We start from the raw sequence: 15,984 nt of genomic DNA on the forward strand, positions 1-15,984 counted from the left end.
GCCATAAAGGATTTTTTTTTTTTTTGCATTTAGTTTTGCAACTCTCATGGCTCCTTTGCTTTTGTAGAAAAAGCATGAAAATTGATGTGCTTGCTAAGTTTTAAATTTAGAAACTGGGTTTTTCTGGTGGAAAGGAGTAAGTTGCTTCCGCATGTTTGTGAACTTGAACTGGTAAAAATTCTCAAACATCCTTTTGTTTTGCTGGGAATTGTTACCCATTATAAAACCTCTCTGAAACCATCATTTCTAGCAACTGACTGTCTAGATGTGTATGTGGTTGTGATGCTGGAATGATGAGTCACTGAAGTGTCGCCCAGTAACAGAGCAGATTCTTAGCAGGCAGAGTGCTGGCTGCCAACACCTGCAGGAGATGGCGCCCTGGACCACTGGACTGTGGCCTCATTGCTAGTAGTGGCTAAGCCCAGGAGAAGAGACTACTTAACTTTGTGTGAATGGAAGTGTCTCATGAGCCTTTCTCCAAAATGCAATAGTTCAACCAATTAACAAAACTAAACATTATAAACAAACAAAATAACTGAAAAACTCAAACCCTCAGTGAATATTTACAATGTATGTTGTTAATACAGGAAATAGAGCAAATATCTGAAGCTACAAGTCAGTTACAAGGGAACAGTTACAAAGGAACTTTGCACATAGTTAAGTACTTAATGAACGTTTGTTGACTGATGACATTGTAGTGATTCTTGAAAACACATTCCCAGAACACACATGTACTTGTTTTGGACAATTATCCAGTAAAACAAGGATGTACCAAGAAGAGGGAATTTAGGAAGCTAATTAGATTAGCTTTATACATTTATTCTTCATTTTGCAAATGGGTCTTAAAAAGCTTTTTATTGTAAAATAAAGCACAGATAAAAAGCTACATAAAAGAAATGAATAGTTTCTTGTTATATCATTACTGTTGCTATTTTATTTTATAAGGTGAACTCCTTTGTAAACACCCCAAGTCAAGAAATAGAACTTGCCTCCCCCCCCCCCCCAGGCATCCTTTCACATGCTGCAAACTCAGTTTATCCTTTTCTCTGAAAGTAACCAGACTCCTGACTTCTGTAGTAGTCACTTCCGTGTGGGTGTATTTTTAATAGTCTATCACCCATCCTTAATTGGGTGCATCTCTAGAACACTATAGCATAGACTTAAAAAAAGTCTCTTTAGTCTCTTTTAGTTTATAGAGACTAAAGACTAAAGAAGACTTCCTCTTCTTTTCCTTATAATTTATCTGTTGAAAAAACCCAGGGCATTTGATCTGTAGTTTCCCACAGTCCTGATTTTGTTGACTGTGTCCCATGGTAACTCAGTATGTTCCGCCATCTTCTGTATTTTTGTTAATCGACAGCTGGATGCAGAGGCTTGATCAGAGTCAGTTCTCTCCCTTTGGCAAGACTACTTGTGCTTGCTCAGAATCTGCCCTGCTACTGGGCTATACTTTGGCACCATTAAGGTGTTGGTGAGGTCTTTCCTCAGAAAGCACATGAGGTCTCCTTGCCTCTCTTTTAGGGATGTTAGCAGCTATTCATGCTTGTTACCTGAATCAATTTGTTTTTTAGAGCTTGCAGAAGAATGACATCTATAAATTCTAAATTTATTACTTGGAACATATATATATATATATATATATATATATATATATATATATATTTGTCTTTTGTCTTTTGAGGGCCGTACCCGTGGCACATGGAGTTCCCAGGCTAGGAGTCTGATCGGAGTTACAGCTTCTGGCCTATGCCAGAGCCACAGAAACACCAGATCTGAGCCGCGTCTGTGACCTACACCACAGCTCATGGCAACAACAGATCCTTAACCCACTGAGCAAGGCCAGGGATCAGACCTGCAACCTCATGGCTCCTAGTTGGATTCATTTCCGCTGTGCCATGACAGGAACTCTGGAATATTTTACAATAAGATGATTTCTATCATCCACTTGGTGGATACCCAGGAGTACTTAGTGTACATAGTAAAGACAATATACATGCTTGATTCTTTCTCTTTATTTGTCAGTTCTCATGATACTTGGTTCTCTGTTTCCCCCCCCCCCCAATAACCAATTTGACTTAAATAAACATTATGAATCAATGTATTTAAATATATTTGATGGGTTCCCAACTAAGTATCAGAGCCAGGAAGCAGATAAAGGTCTATCTAATGCCTACGTGCAGGTAAGGTAAACCAGCTCCTCCGAATCTAAGTTCCATGAGGGCTAAACTGTGTCTCATTTCCTCCTGCACTTCCAGTGTTCAACGCAGTCCTGGGCAGGTGGTGGGCATCTCCTTAATATTGTTGAGGGAATCAATGAATGCAGAAAATAAGGACCTCCGCAATGACTTTTCCTTGACAACATCCACAGGACTTGATAAGAATACACAGCGTCTTTTATAAATTGACCCTTTTATTTGCTCCCATCCAAGTGCCATCTGCTCAGTTCTCCAAGCATTTGTCTGAAATGTCCCCTAACCAAGGGCCTCACTTAGCTCTCTAGCTCCACCTGCTGATACTTCAAATGGGCCCGGGCTTTCCAACTTCTGTTGGAGGGAATATGGGAAAATCTACAAAGAGGAGCCCTGTGAAATCAGGCATTTGAAAAGAGCTTTTTGACTTTCATGGAAGGAGAGCTAGGAATGTTGGCCAGCTCCTGCCTTTTATTATCTGTACCCCAACCCTGAAATGAAGGCTTCTGTAGGTTGCTCCGACTACCATGAAGATAGAGGAAGGGAAAGGAAGCAGATGGCTAAGATTGTTCCCAGCTTGTCATTATTATTCTTTTAATGTTTAACTTTTTGTTGAAATATATAACATACCTACAGAAGAGGGCACATATTCTACCATTGCTTTTTGCTGGTTAAACATGCAGAGTCAGGCCCCGTAGGGAACCCTTAATAAGGTGAGTGATTGATAGTCAGTGTGTTCAGAACAACCTGAGACTGCCGGGGTAGAAGTAGTGCTGACTCTTAAGTCATTGTTCCAGGGAGCCCTCAGTGTCTCAGTTGCTGCTGTCCCATGAGTGGCTCTGCCTCAGTCTGCTTTCCTAGGAGAGCAGCCTGGGAATCCCTGACAAGGAGCTTTCAGCTCAGCCCACTGAGCCGAGCTCCCTCATCTTTTTGTCTCTAGCAGTCACAGAAGTGGCTAACTGGGGCCGTAGCCATGGCTGTGAATGAGCAGCAGTCTACTCAGTGGTTTACGTGTTCACAGGTTACCTGCCAACTTTCTCTCACCCTCATCCTTTGACCCAGCAAAACATTGGGTCAAGCACTGGCTCAGAGCATGACCTAACATCTCCAGTTTCCACCCAATTCAGACTGGACTCATCAATTGCTCTGTGGGTCCAACTTGTTGAGAATTATTGAAAACATTTTCTATGCCTAGAGGGCTTTCACATTCTTCTCAAAATTTGTTCTTTTTCCCCATTACTGGAGGACATATCACAGTTCCTTGAATACTAAGGGGGAGTTCAAGTTTTGCAGATCAAATATTATTTAAAATAAAAACACATTTTGGAGTGATTATAATTTTAGAATTAGCTAGATGGGTTAAGTCTCCTTCTATTTTTCTGAAACAACAAATGGAGATAGCACCACATACTTTTAAGGCTAGGTGGTTAGAGTCCTAGAATATAAATATTTGTCACCTTTCCCATTGTACTGTCCCTCCATGAGGGCACGTTTTATGATCCCAGAGCTTGGCGGAGTGTTCAGCTCTCAGTGAAATTGAATGCATTGGGCAGGCCATGAGCTGGGGAAGAAAAATGAATATATGAGGGATTTTCATTAGCTATATTTACCAAAAAAATGGAATTTTGCAAAAATTTAGCCTGCATTTTTATACTTGTTAAACCCCCCCCCACTTCATTTATGCTAGCCTCACTCTCTGTCTTCATTCTCAGAGTTCAAATACAAGCCCTCCATAAGTGTTTCAGCACTTGGTGGTTTAACAAGTACCTTGGTCTGGCTTCTTTATCCTCTCCAGCTCTGTTTTGCTGGGGTGTCCTGGTGGGGGGGGGGGATAGCTGAGACAAGAAATGGGGTGGGGCTAACTCAGACATGCTGGAGTGAGAGGATTTATTTTCTTCCCTTTAATATAATAAACCCTCTCAGAGTCTGAGTTAGCACCATCATTTTTTCTTAGTTTGCTTTGTGAAGGCTGCCATCCCTGCAGGGGGAGATGGATGCCTCCTTTAAATAAGCAGGTGAAGGCAGCTACTTCATGGGCTTCTTCCATATTTGCTGGGCTTAGAATTTCTCCCCTTGACTTAGAACTCAAAAGCACTAGAGCATGAAAGGACTGAACATGAGAGACCCTGGTCTTGAAGAGGGAAAGACAGTAAGTGCCTTGTAATTCTCTCCGTGCTGGGATAGGTCATCCACATCACTTCATGTCCATCCAAGACCTTCCTTAGCCAGTACAGGTGGAGGTGGTCATAGCTCTACTGCTGTCAGGGATGGGATGGGGCTAGAGAAGAGCAGGGGAGTTGACCAAGAAGGCTGACCTTTGTCATACGAATAGCTTAGAACCCCAGGCCCACGTGGCCCAGGACTTTTGTTGATGCTGTGACTGTGGTCACTCTTTATAAATAAATCTCCTGCTGGCAGGGTTGGCACAAGTCTCTGTGAAAAGGGCCCTTGCTTTCCAGACTGCTGGGCTACTCAGTCTGCTTGCTCTGACTTTGGCTGGATATTCCCAGAGAACGTGAACTATAATACCTTTTTATAGAACCTAAGAACATGCCTATTTCACCTCTTACCTTTCTCTCCCTCTTTTTCTAGTTCTTCCCCAGACTGGAAGTTCCCTGCAGGGATGTGTATCTCCTGCATACCCCTGGAAGAAGGGCGTGTTGCCCCAGCAACCAGGGTGCCATCACAGATGGCCTCCAGCTTAGCCCCTTTGGGGACTGCCTGAGCTGCCGAGCTGTCTCACCCTAGATCACACCCTCCCCAGAGCAGCCCAAATCTATGTAAGGCAGGGATGCAGAAGCCCAGCCATTTAAGTCCCATGCAGATGACTCCACTGGGCAGTGCTCATTTGAGAACTCCTCACTGGTTGGAGCAAGGCTTCATTGGACCAGCCTTGAAGTTCAACTTATTTAACCTCCAAATTCTCCTTCCTCCTTTCCTCTCACAGGAGCTGAGCTCCAATAAACATGTAACACTCCAAATTCCATTTAAATGACAGCTTCAAAGAATCCTATCTGTGACAGGCCCTAGCCTACCTGATAGCTTGGCAGAGTTTTATACTCAGAACTCCACACTTTGCTCTTGATCTGTGGACGTGAGTTTTAGATTGAAGAAAATACGTTTTTCCTTCAACAAATCTTGGCTTTCAAAAATGTCGTATATGGGTATAAAAAACAAATTGAATTTGAAACAATGTTGACAAACAATTCCTTTGTTCTAGGCTGTGTCAATCCTTTTCTTGAAGCAATGAAGATGGGTAGGTTTCTGGAAAACTTCTAAAGGATGTATTGAATGCAACCCATTTTCCTTCCAACTTAATCTTAGTGAAAGATACCCCCCTGGTTGTCATCTGTGTTTCTTCTTCTCTCACCCTCTGCCACCCCTATCAATCCCTGGATCCAGATAACTCTTTCTCTTAAACATCTCTTGGGTCAGCACACTTCTCTCCATATCCATTGCTAGCATCATCTGTTGCCCAGGCTTCTATAGTAGCATCCTGGCAAGGATGTTCTCTCTCTTGCCAGCCTAAGTTACACTGTCCTTCCAACACCTCTGTATTAAGCAGGCGGTTGAATATAGGTGTGCACAGCTCAGAGATGCAGCTGGGCAGAAAAAGAGGAACCAGTAAGTGATTTCAGAAAGGAGGCCACTGAGGTAGGAGGAAAACCAAAGGAATGTGGTATTGCCAGAGCTGAAGAAGGGCAGTTTTCAAGGAGGACTGGTTAGAGGTGAAGGTGAAGTGCAGTACAGTCCATTATATTTGGCAACACAGAGATCATGGGTGACATTAACAGAGACATGTCAATGGAGTCCGGAGGGTAGAAGTAAAATTGGAATAAACCATGAGAAGGAAAAGAGCAGAGGGTCTGTTTGTTTTTACTGTATGTGAAAGAGAAACTGAGCAGCTGGAGGGGAATATTGGGTGAGGGATTTGGGGTTTTATTTGTCTGTTTTTACCAGAAGACATTCTATAGCGTGTTTGTGCATTGATGGGGATAATCCAAAAAACGAGCACAAATTGAAAATGCAGCGAAGTGAAGGAAATCTTTGAGAAGGCGCAGAGGTCAGGGTTCTAGAGCTCCAGAGGGTAGATGGGCATTTGTTGGCAAAGCTCTGCTTACTCCCTTCAAACAAGAGAAATAGATACAGATTCACAGATTAGGTGGGAAGGAAGATATATAAATCCTTATCTGATGGTTTCTTTTCATCATAAAGAAGACTTAAGAATCACGTTTAGTTCATATTCAAAGAAGCATTGAGAAGAGAAACTGTAGAAGGTATGAAATAATCAGTACAAATTAGAAGAGTTAATTTACTAAGAAAACGCAAGAGGAGTATTGAGTGTTTTATTCAGATTTTTGATCATGAATTTAAAGTGAAATTGGTTAGGTTTATTTTGTGCATGTGTTTATCCTCCACAAATACTCCAGTTTTAAAATATGGGAGTGGATAAACTGGATTCCGCCAGGCATGTTTTATTCCAAGCAAGTGTTGACAGAAAAGAGAGGTATAAAGGAGGAGGTGATTATAAATGATAGACTATGTGATCTCAATGAATAAGAAAATGAGGGGACTGATTGTGGGTAGTGAGAACGTGGCGGATGGTTTCGGGATATCAGTGAGGTGAAAGAATCACGGGGGTGACCTGGGCCTGGGGAGGGGCTGAGGGGTGGAGAGTGGGTCTTCACAAGCAGATTCGGAGGTGGTACTGATTACAGTAATAACCAGGTAGTACATGATAATAAGACTACATCAGCTGTAGTAAAGTGCAGGAAAAAGCAACCGGAGATGAGATGGCCAAGGAGCTGAAAATCCCGGGTTTGGCTGCCCTCTCCTTACACACATCTCAACATTTCATAGTTGTTGGTCTATCTTTCCAACAAGTAATGTTATTCTCTGAAGGATGGGACAACATTTGTCTTGTTATTGCTTTTTCCCTAATGCCCAGTGTGGTACCTGACCCATTAAATACCCATTCAGTATTTACTGAGTGAATGGTTAAGTCTATTCTTTAAAAAATTCTAGAAGTTATTCCTGAATTGAGAGTTACATCCTGGGACACTGCTGTCTCAACTCCTCATGGACCACTTTTTGTGAGTGGCCTTGTAGGTAATGACATTTACTGCTGCTGTGGATGCTGGAAGAAGTACTCCTATTTAACTCTCCATGGTATTTAATGTGGGGGGTTGCTGAGGAAGTAATTCACCCCCTTATGCAGTATTCCCTTTATTATAGGACTCACAAGGGAAATTTTCTAGGATTGCATTTCTAGGCAGTCCTGTGACTCTCCTAAGTGAACTGACAATTTGTGAGTCTCATAAGCGAATATGTTTTCCTCTTTGCCTTACACATTGCAGCCAGATTTGTGGCTGAGGCTTAACTTTAGCCGTTATGCAGAAAAACATATCTTTTTCTTAGGAATTATTTTACCCTTTGCTTTATCTGATTATCTTTTCCTGATTTCTCATCTTGGTGATTTGTTCTCACATTTCTTTTTCTATTTTAGAATTTTTCTTGACTATTTAATGCTAAAGTATGTTTTCTCAAAGTTTAGCTGGATGAAATGTTCTCTTGACCACTTCAACTGGTGCAAGATTCTGGTGATCATGTGGAAAACAAGCCTGTTAGAAACTATAATAGTGAAGATTCTGATTAGGACCATGTATAAATAATACATGTTTCTGAGGATTCACTGACCTAATCTTTTTGAATTAAGCTTAGAATTTCTACAATACATAATACTCAGCATATCATCTATTTTGGACAATACCAGGTACAGAATTGTTTACAAAAAGTAAACTCTTTTATGAGCATTTATCAATTAAACCAAAGACTATTTGAGTACGTATGTATGTATGTATATATTTATTTATCTATTTTGCTTTTTAGTGCCACACCCGTGGCATATGGAGATTCCCATGCTAGGAGTCTAATCAGAGCTACAGGTGCCAGCCTACACCACAGCCACGGCAACATGAGATCCGAGCCGAGTCTGCGACCTACACCACAGCTCACGGCAACACCAGATCCTTAACCCACTGAGCGAGGCTAGGGATCGTACCTGCAACCTCATGGTTCCTAGTTGGTTTCGTTTCTGCTGCGCCATGACAGGAACTCCTATTTGAGTATTTATTAATTTAACTAAGAAATTTTATGAATTTTTGGGCATATATTTGCTTAATCAAGTAATTTAGGAGTGTAAAAAGAAATCATGTCTAAAGACTTTGGGAGCCATCTAAGAACTGCATAGGTGGCAGTAAAACAGAGATCAGGATGACAGATATGGACAAAGGCCACTGGGAGATGAGAAGAGTGAATGGGGATGAAAAGATGAGTGAAACTCTACAGGACTAACCACATGGGAACACTGAATCCAAAGGTCTACATGCTGTATAGAAAGTGAAAGGGAAAAATGGAGGGAACCTGTTACAGCTGTGAGCGTTGCAATACTCCATATTGGAGAGTCATTAAATACATTAAGTACATTAAATACAGTCCTTGTGGGAAACTGTATTCCAGAACGCTAACTGACATCTAAGAGCTGCCGTCCTCAGAGAGAGCTGTGAAGCTGTAGGGCAGAGAATGAGTGCATGTTGGCAAGGGGCCGAGACCAGACCACCATGTCTATTTAGCTGGGGATAGCTGTACACTTCCTTCTCTAAGGTTTGACAACTAGACTCTCTAAGTGTTGTGTATGAGAAGAATGAGACTGTTAACTGTGTTCACCATGACTTATATGAATAAGCAAATAAAATGCATTAAAAATTTATCAACAACTGTAAAAAATATTCCAGAATGATGCAAGTTAGGTGGGTACAGCTAGTTTTACGTATTTTTGTAAGATAGCTAAAATCCTTTTTAGGGGGGGAAGCTAAGTAATTCAATAAAGAACATGAAAAAAGGACTATATAAGGTCCTATTTTCACTATTAGATTTTTTTAAAAAATGACTCTAGGGATGGAATGTTTATTATTAGTATCATTAGAACCACTGGTTATCATACACTGTGTACCTCTGATATGCTACTGCAATATGCTAAACATTTTTGTGTCTTATTCATTTAATCTCCATAGCGGTCTGACGATAGGCACAATCACTATTCCCACTCAGGCATTCAGCAAGTATTTCCTGAGTTCCTAATACATGCTAGCAACTTTTCTAGAGTGAGTGAGACAAAGACCTTGCTTTCTTGGAGCGCCCTACTAATGGAGATCAATGAACAAAGGACCTAACAGAATACTGATAGTAATACATGCCAGGAGGAATGTAAAGCTAGACCAGGGGATGGGGAGTGGCAGGAAGTACCATTTTAGACAGAGTCATCTGGAAGGGATGACATTTGAGAAAAGACTTATAAACAGTGAGAGAGTGAAGTAAGTCTGATAGTTTTATAAAAGAGATAGTTGAGTTCCCATTGTGGTGCAGCAGAAACAAATCTGACTAGTATCCATGAGGCCTGAGGTTTGATTCCTGGTCTCCCTCAGTGGGTTAAGGATCTGACATTGTCATGAGCTGTGGTGTAGGCCAAGACATGGCTCGGATCCCACATTCCTGCAGCTGTGGCGTAGGCCAGCAGCTGCAACTTCAATTCGCCCCCTAGCCTGGGAACTTTCATATGCCCTAAAAAGCAAAAAATAAATAAATAAAAGATAACAAAGATCAAAGAAAGAAAAGCAACCTGCCAAGTGTCACACAGAAAAGGGCTGAGCTGGAATTCAAGCCCAGGGTATCAAGCTCCGGAAACTTCACTTTTCAGCCATTATACTTCGTGTTTCAAAGTTCTGGACTAATCTCACTGCAGGCCTTGAGGGCAGTTTTGAAGGTAGCCTTTCTGCTCCTAGAATTCCAGCTTCCCACACCAGGATTTGCTGCTCCCAAAGGCTCAGTGGCAGCCTCCTCCAGCCATGGCTGTGTGACAGGGCTGCAATTTCCTGGCAAAAGGAGAAGCAGACCTTTGATTAAAATCAATTTGAAAAACAGCTGGGAATCTGTTTTGCTGTGTGAAAATTAGTGGGAGGGGATTGTCTTCAGGAACTGCATGTAGGGTGTTAGCACTTCTGAAGCACTACCTGATGCACCTGGAGAATGTTTACATGGCTTGAGGTAAAGTCACATTAGGCCTTGCCTGGGTCTGATGTGATAAAGTCGATAATCTCTCATTTCTATTCCCTGTCATGCTACAGGTGGCTGCTAAAAGGGCATGTAAAGACTCTGTCTCATTTACACCTACCAGCCCACCTATGTTCAGCTAGATTCCTGCAACATTCCCTTCTCCCCCTGGAGCCCTCAATGTGGATGGCAGGTAGTCCCTGGTTGGCCCCTTGGCACTGTGTGTATGGGCTGGGTCCAAGCCCCTGCTTTCCTAGCCTAGGAGTTTCTACCTGTTCATCAGAAGGAGGGAAGAGGAGTTCCCGTCGTGGCTCAGCGGAAACAAATCTGACTAGTATCCATGAGGACACAGGTTTGATTCCTGGCCTTGCTCAGTGGGTTAAGGATCCAGCGTTGCTGTGAGCTGTGGTGTAGGTCAAGGATGCAGCTATGATCTGTCATTGCTGTGGCTGTGGTGTAAGATGGCAGCTGTACTTCCAATTCCACCCCTAGCCTGGGAACCTCTATATGCCACAGGTGCAGCCCTAAAAAAAAAAAAAGGAGGGATGAGCATGCTCTTGAGAGGAGCATGGATCTGGGAAAAATCCTAGAAGAAATCCTGGCCCCTGGGTGGGCAAAATAACTGTCTTCAAGTTGATATAGATTTGGGGAGATCTCTGAAGTTTGTGGAGATGTCACAAATGGACTCAGAAGGATTATAACCTGTGCACTCATTTGCACATTTATCAAGTACTTAAAAAGCATCTTTAATATGCACATCACAGTTCTTAACTCAGGAAGCACAGAGAGCATGGGAGAGACAGACAAGAAGATCAACACCTTCAGGGTTATTGGTGGCAGAAAAGAGGCAGAAACAGTGACATGGAAAAAACAGAAATTGACTTTTGGGGACACCCAAAAAAAGCTTCACAGAGACGGTGCTACTGGGGTGGTCCTTAAAGGGTGAGTAGAATTTGCCATGGGAGAAAGAAGAGAGTGGTAATATTCTAAGGTAGGAGGGATAGGGTGTCTAAAGCCACAGAATTCAGGAGAGGCCAGATTCCCTCAGGAAAGAGTATGGGCAGGAAGATGCCTCTGCAGGGAACTGGGGAGGGATGGCTAGAGAGGAAACTGAGCCCCATGAAAGGCCTCTCTTCCCATCCTGGGGGGCCTGTGCCTTTTACTCTCCATCTGAGGAATAGAATCATAGATTGTGGAACCAAAGGGACCTTAGAGAGTGTCTAGTTGATAAAGAATCTGAGACTCATGTGGTGACTTGGTTAAACTACGTATTTACAAAGAGAATATGATTTAAGAGGTATTGCCAAATGAGACTCTCCTGAAGATTTTTGTTTTGATTGAGCACACACGTGCATGCACGCGCGAGCGCGCACACACACACACACATTGCTGATCATCATAAACATTTTGTTTCTTATATGTGTTTGTTTGCACATGATGGACATGTTTTAAGGGCTTCAGCTTCTTATGGCCATAAGAAGATGGGTCTGTCAAAGTGTTTACGGCAGAGCGAGAAGATTAATGTTTTGGACTCTCACCCACACCATGCAGGTGGGAGTATAAATTGGAACCGTTCTTCTCAAGGGCGGTTTGGCAATGTACCTCAGAACAACCTATGAAATCTGAACAGTGTTGACCTCAAATTCCTTTTTAAAGAATTTGTCCAAAGGGAATGACCAGAAGTGCATCTTGAGTATATTCATCTGTTGTAACATTGTTTATAGTGTCCAAAAAAAGTAGATAACCTACATTTTCTAATAAAGTAATCATGGTACAATGGGGGTCCTCTGTCAGTATTAAAATCATTAAATAAAAGTCTGTTTATATGAAAGTATGTTCCTAAATGAAAAAAAATAGGTTATAGAATAATATGTACAATAACCCTAATCTTATAAAAATTAGATATATAGTCTACTTATGTGTACATATGAAAAAAGTATGGAAAAATTTATACCAAGATGTTAATAGTGGTTATTACACTAGTGGGAGGATAATAGGCAATTCTTAATTTCTCTGATTGGCTTATACATATAATTTCTAGGTTTATTTTGTTTAACAGTAAACAAGCATTACTTGATTACTTGTGTAATAAGAAGTTATATATCGTTGCCCCAAGTGTGTGCAGACTGGTGGTTTGCCTGTTTACCACACTTATTTAAGATTCTTTAGTTGTTTCATCCAGGACTGTTTATCCAACAAATAGCGAAAATGAAAAAGTTTGGGGACAATATATTATGGTTGGAAAACTTCTGCCTTGTGTAGGCCTTGTATGTGATGGGAAAGATAAGCTAGGTTTATCTCCACTCCTTTTTGGAAAGCACAAATCTTTTGGTTAAGCATGGCTGGCCCACTTCCAGAATTTCCATTTCCTTAGTAACTGAGCGGTGTGGTAAATTGGATAAAAGCGTCTGCTATTTTTCAAATCATCTATGCCGTGCAAAAGTCTCACCCAGACACCTGGATTCCCTTTCAAAAACTGTGTATTTTTATTCTGTGTATACAGGTGGAAATAATCTGAGGTTAAGCCAGTCCTTTTAGAGGGGGTTACTCACTTGGTTTTGTCCACTGATTTGAACTCTGGTGTTCAGGTATGCATCACCCAAATCTAGTGTCTGTTTCTAACACTGTTAGGATTCTGTACCTTGGGTTTTATGAAGATGGCAAATGTATTGTGGAGAATGAACGGAAATACCATTCACTGTTATTATGTATAGGCCTCAAGCTGCAAAAGAAAAATATGCCACAGATTCTGCCCTTTTCTCTTTTCCCTCCTCCACAAGGAACTTGGAGATAACCATTTACTCGTCTAGTGTTGGTCCAAACTGGTTTCTTTTCTGCCTGTCTCATGTTGCTTTTGTCAAAAAGTCTCCCATCTTCCCTGGGATATATGTGTCTTGCTTATTATGCCTTTATTACAGAGTCTTTACTTATGGCAGAATAAAGGGTTGACATATTCATTGGTGTGAGTTTTTCATTTTTTCCTCCTCCTTCCCTTTTTCAGATGAGAAACAATGTTTTTCATATTTCCTTATCTTAGAAACTTGAAACTTGCAGAGAGGAGAAGCTGCTTGAGAGAAAAGCTCACCCAGCCTGTTTTAACATCTTGAGCTCATCCCAGAGATGGTATTGAGTGTTCTGGAGAAAAGGGATGCAGAGGGAGCCATCTTCAAGCACAAGGTGAGAGCAGGAAAATCTCACATATTAAGTTGGTCTAGAGGCAGGCCAAGCTGGAGAGCAGCAGGGACCCCTGCCTAGCAGAGCTCTGGGATGGGCAAGACTTTCTGGGTAAAGGTCACTGAAGCACCTGGGCAGGATGGGCGTGGGCTCTCTGCTTTGAGAAGTCAGACTTCAAGGGACTGTGTGGACAGGAATCTTGAAGATGTCAGAAGAAGTCATTAGAGAAATAAGGACTTGACCCTTTTCTTCAGGGTTCCTTGTCAATCTTCCAAACACTGTAGGGGAAAAAGGCTGGAATCAAGTCTGAGAGACCATGTATATCCAACCCTGAATGACATGTGCTTTGAGATATATGTAAACTGATGAGAAGAAAATACTGTTTTTGGCTCTGATGTCACTGGCTCTGAGTTCACCAGACATTTTTTTTAGAAGACCTTGTTTCCCTTCAATATTTCTCCAACATGCTGCCTCTGTTCATATAGATTTCTGAGTTTTGTGCCTCCAAGAAGAGATTGATCGGACTGCTGCATTCCTTTTGTGAGGATTAGGACTTTGGGGACCAGGAGCTGAATTCTTAAGGGCTGTGGTTATATTAATAGGTTTGCACCCCTATGTGTGAAAAAGTTACTTCCCAGTTGGGGCTAAGAATAGATCACCCACTTTTGTAGCTTCCTGAGGTTTCCTCTATCACATTATTGAACATCAGCTCTCCCCTTCTATAGCAGCTCCACCTGTAATTGCTTTTCTATGCTTAGAACAGGTAATCCATTTTTAGTTGCACTATTAAAAACAACACCATTGATTATTTCTTGGTTTGTGTCATGGTTTCTGAAGCTGTGATAATATAAAGTCACTGTAAGTCTGGATCTCTAATTGTTGTTGCTCATGCATCAAATGGGGCCATCAATTCAGGCTGGAGCAGTAATGATGACACAGCATGAAAATGAACAAGGATGACAAGCTGCGGATGAGAAATAAAGGCAGGAGCCTTGACCTCAGATATCTGACAGCCCAGTGGAAAAGTTAGGGCTTAGTCACCAATACCTGTAACAAACGCATAAGGTCGGAATTAATAGGGGCCAGAATCAAGTTACAAGGCATGATGGCATTTAAAGAAGGGAGAGTTTATTCCTGGATGGAGTACTTACAGAATAGTCTTGAATGATGTGTAAGATTTATGTAGGCAGGAGGGAAAAGATAATTCATCTGTCTATTTTGGGTGAAATATTGCATCTAAAGCCTGTGGATTTGCTTCTTAAAATAATCCACAGGCTACTCAAGCCACCATATTTTTCCACCATATCTTAAGCCTGAGTTTGGGGTAGATTGGAACAAGGTAAAATCATGTTCCATTTCCCTTTAGGGGAGTTTTAATTCCACTTCCTTTTTCCTTTCCATTCCTTTGAGCTGAAGATTTTATGGAGCTGATGGTGTAATTAAGCTCAGGCATTCTCTAGAGATGAGGGATGACTGGGAGCAAGGAGAGGTTGGGACCCCCCTCACCTCATGGAGTGATACAGTACTGGTCCTCATTGAAGAGCAATGTCAGAGCAGAGCAGAGGAGGGGATAGAAAAGAGTCTGAATCTCCAGCTTGTTCAGCTATAAAGTATTGGAAACCAGACATGGGAAAGACCTGAGGCAGAATGAGGCAGTGAAATGTGGGGAACGGTGACCAATAGAAATGCACTCTCCAGGAACAGAACAAATCATCAGTGAGGCCGTGGCAAAGTACCTGGATAGGAAAGCTCCCAGGTAGGACAGCACAGAGTCCAGCTGTTGCATTACAATGTAATTATAAGAGCTAATATTTATTGCATACCTACTTGCTGCCAGACTCTAGATATGTGATATCTTATTTACTCTGCACACCCACCATGAGAGAGATACAGGTGCTCACCCTATTTTATAGATGAGGAAACTTAGGCAGAAAAATTAAGACAGTTGGCCAAGGTGATTAGCTAGGAGCTAGTGGGGCATTTCAGTCTGGCTCTCGAGGTGCAAAGCATAATCCTTAGCCACACTGACTCTCTTATTTCAGAAGAGCAGAGAGAGGGTGTGTATAGGGAATTTTTGCTGGTGCTCCCAGCAAATGGAGATGCTGCTGTGTTTACTTGCATCATCAGAGATCATGTAATGAACCACATTAAAACAAAAGCGATGGTTTTACTCACAGAATTCATTTGACTCACATTTCCTCAGGTGTTTTCTCTTTTATCCTCTGCTGTCAATAGGGTGGTGGCTACACAGTGGCGTTTTTGAAAAGTATCGATAATGAGTTGAAATAGTTTTTTGATGGAAAAACTATTGATAGCCTATAAGAGAGTAACAAGCTTAACAATTCATCTGGAGTTGATTGAAGAGAGCAAATGAAACAAATTTGCAGCATGTTGTATTTTGCTGGTTTAGTTTCCAAATAATAAATAAGCCAATAAACCCTACTATTGAAGATTGCTGACCATTTGTGTTGCATTACAGGACTGTAATATTCCCCAACAGGAAACGTGAGTT

The 15,984-nt window shown here is 41.7% G+C and overlaps 1 protein-coding gene across 3 annotated transcripts in view; it reads left to right on the top strand.

The window, feature by feature from the left end:
- MYEF2 (myelin expression factor 2) overlaps window positions 1-14,280 on the top strand; it is a 72,235-nt gene extending 57,955 nt beyond the window's left edge. For all 3 annotated transcript variants that reach the window (XR_007133099.1, XR_007133100.1, XR_007133101.1), the window contains one exon: window positions 13,336-14,280. The gene's annotated coding sequence lies outside the window, so the exon portion shown is untranslated. The remainder of the gene's footprint in view (window positions 1-13,335) is intronic.
- Window positions 14,281-15,984: the final 1,704 nt, after the last annotated feature.

The sequence above is a fragment of the Phacochoerus africanus genome, chromosome 2 (assembly GCF_016906955.1).
Source record: "Phacochoerus africanus isolate WHEZ1 chromosome 2, ROS_Pafr_v1, whole genome shotgun sequence".
In the NCBI taxonomy this organism is placed as follows: domain Eukaryota; kingdom Metazoa; phylum Chordata; class Mammalia; order Artiodactyla; family Suidae; genus Phacochoerus; species Phacochoerus africanus.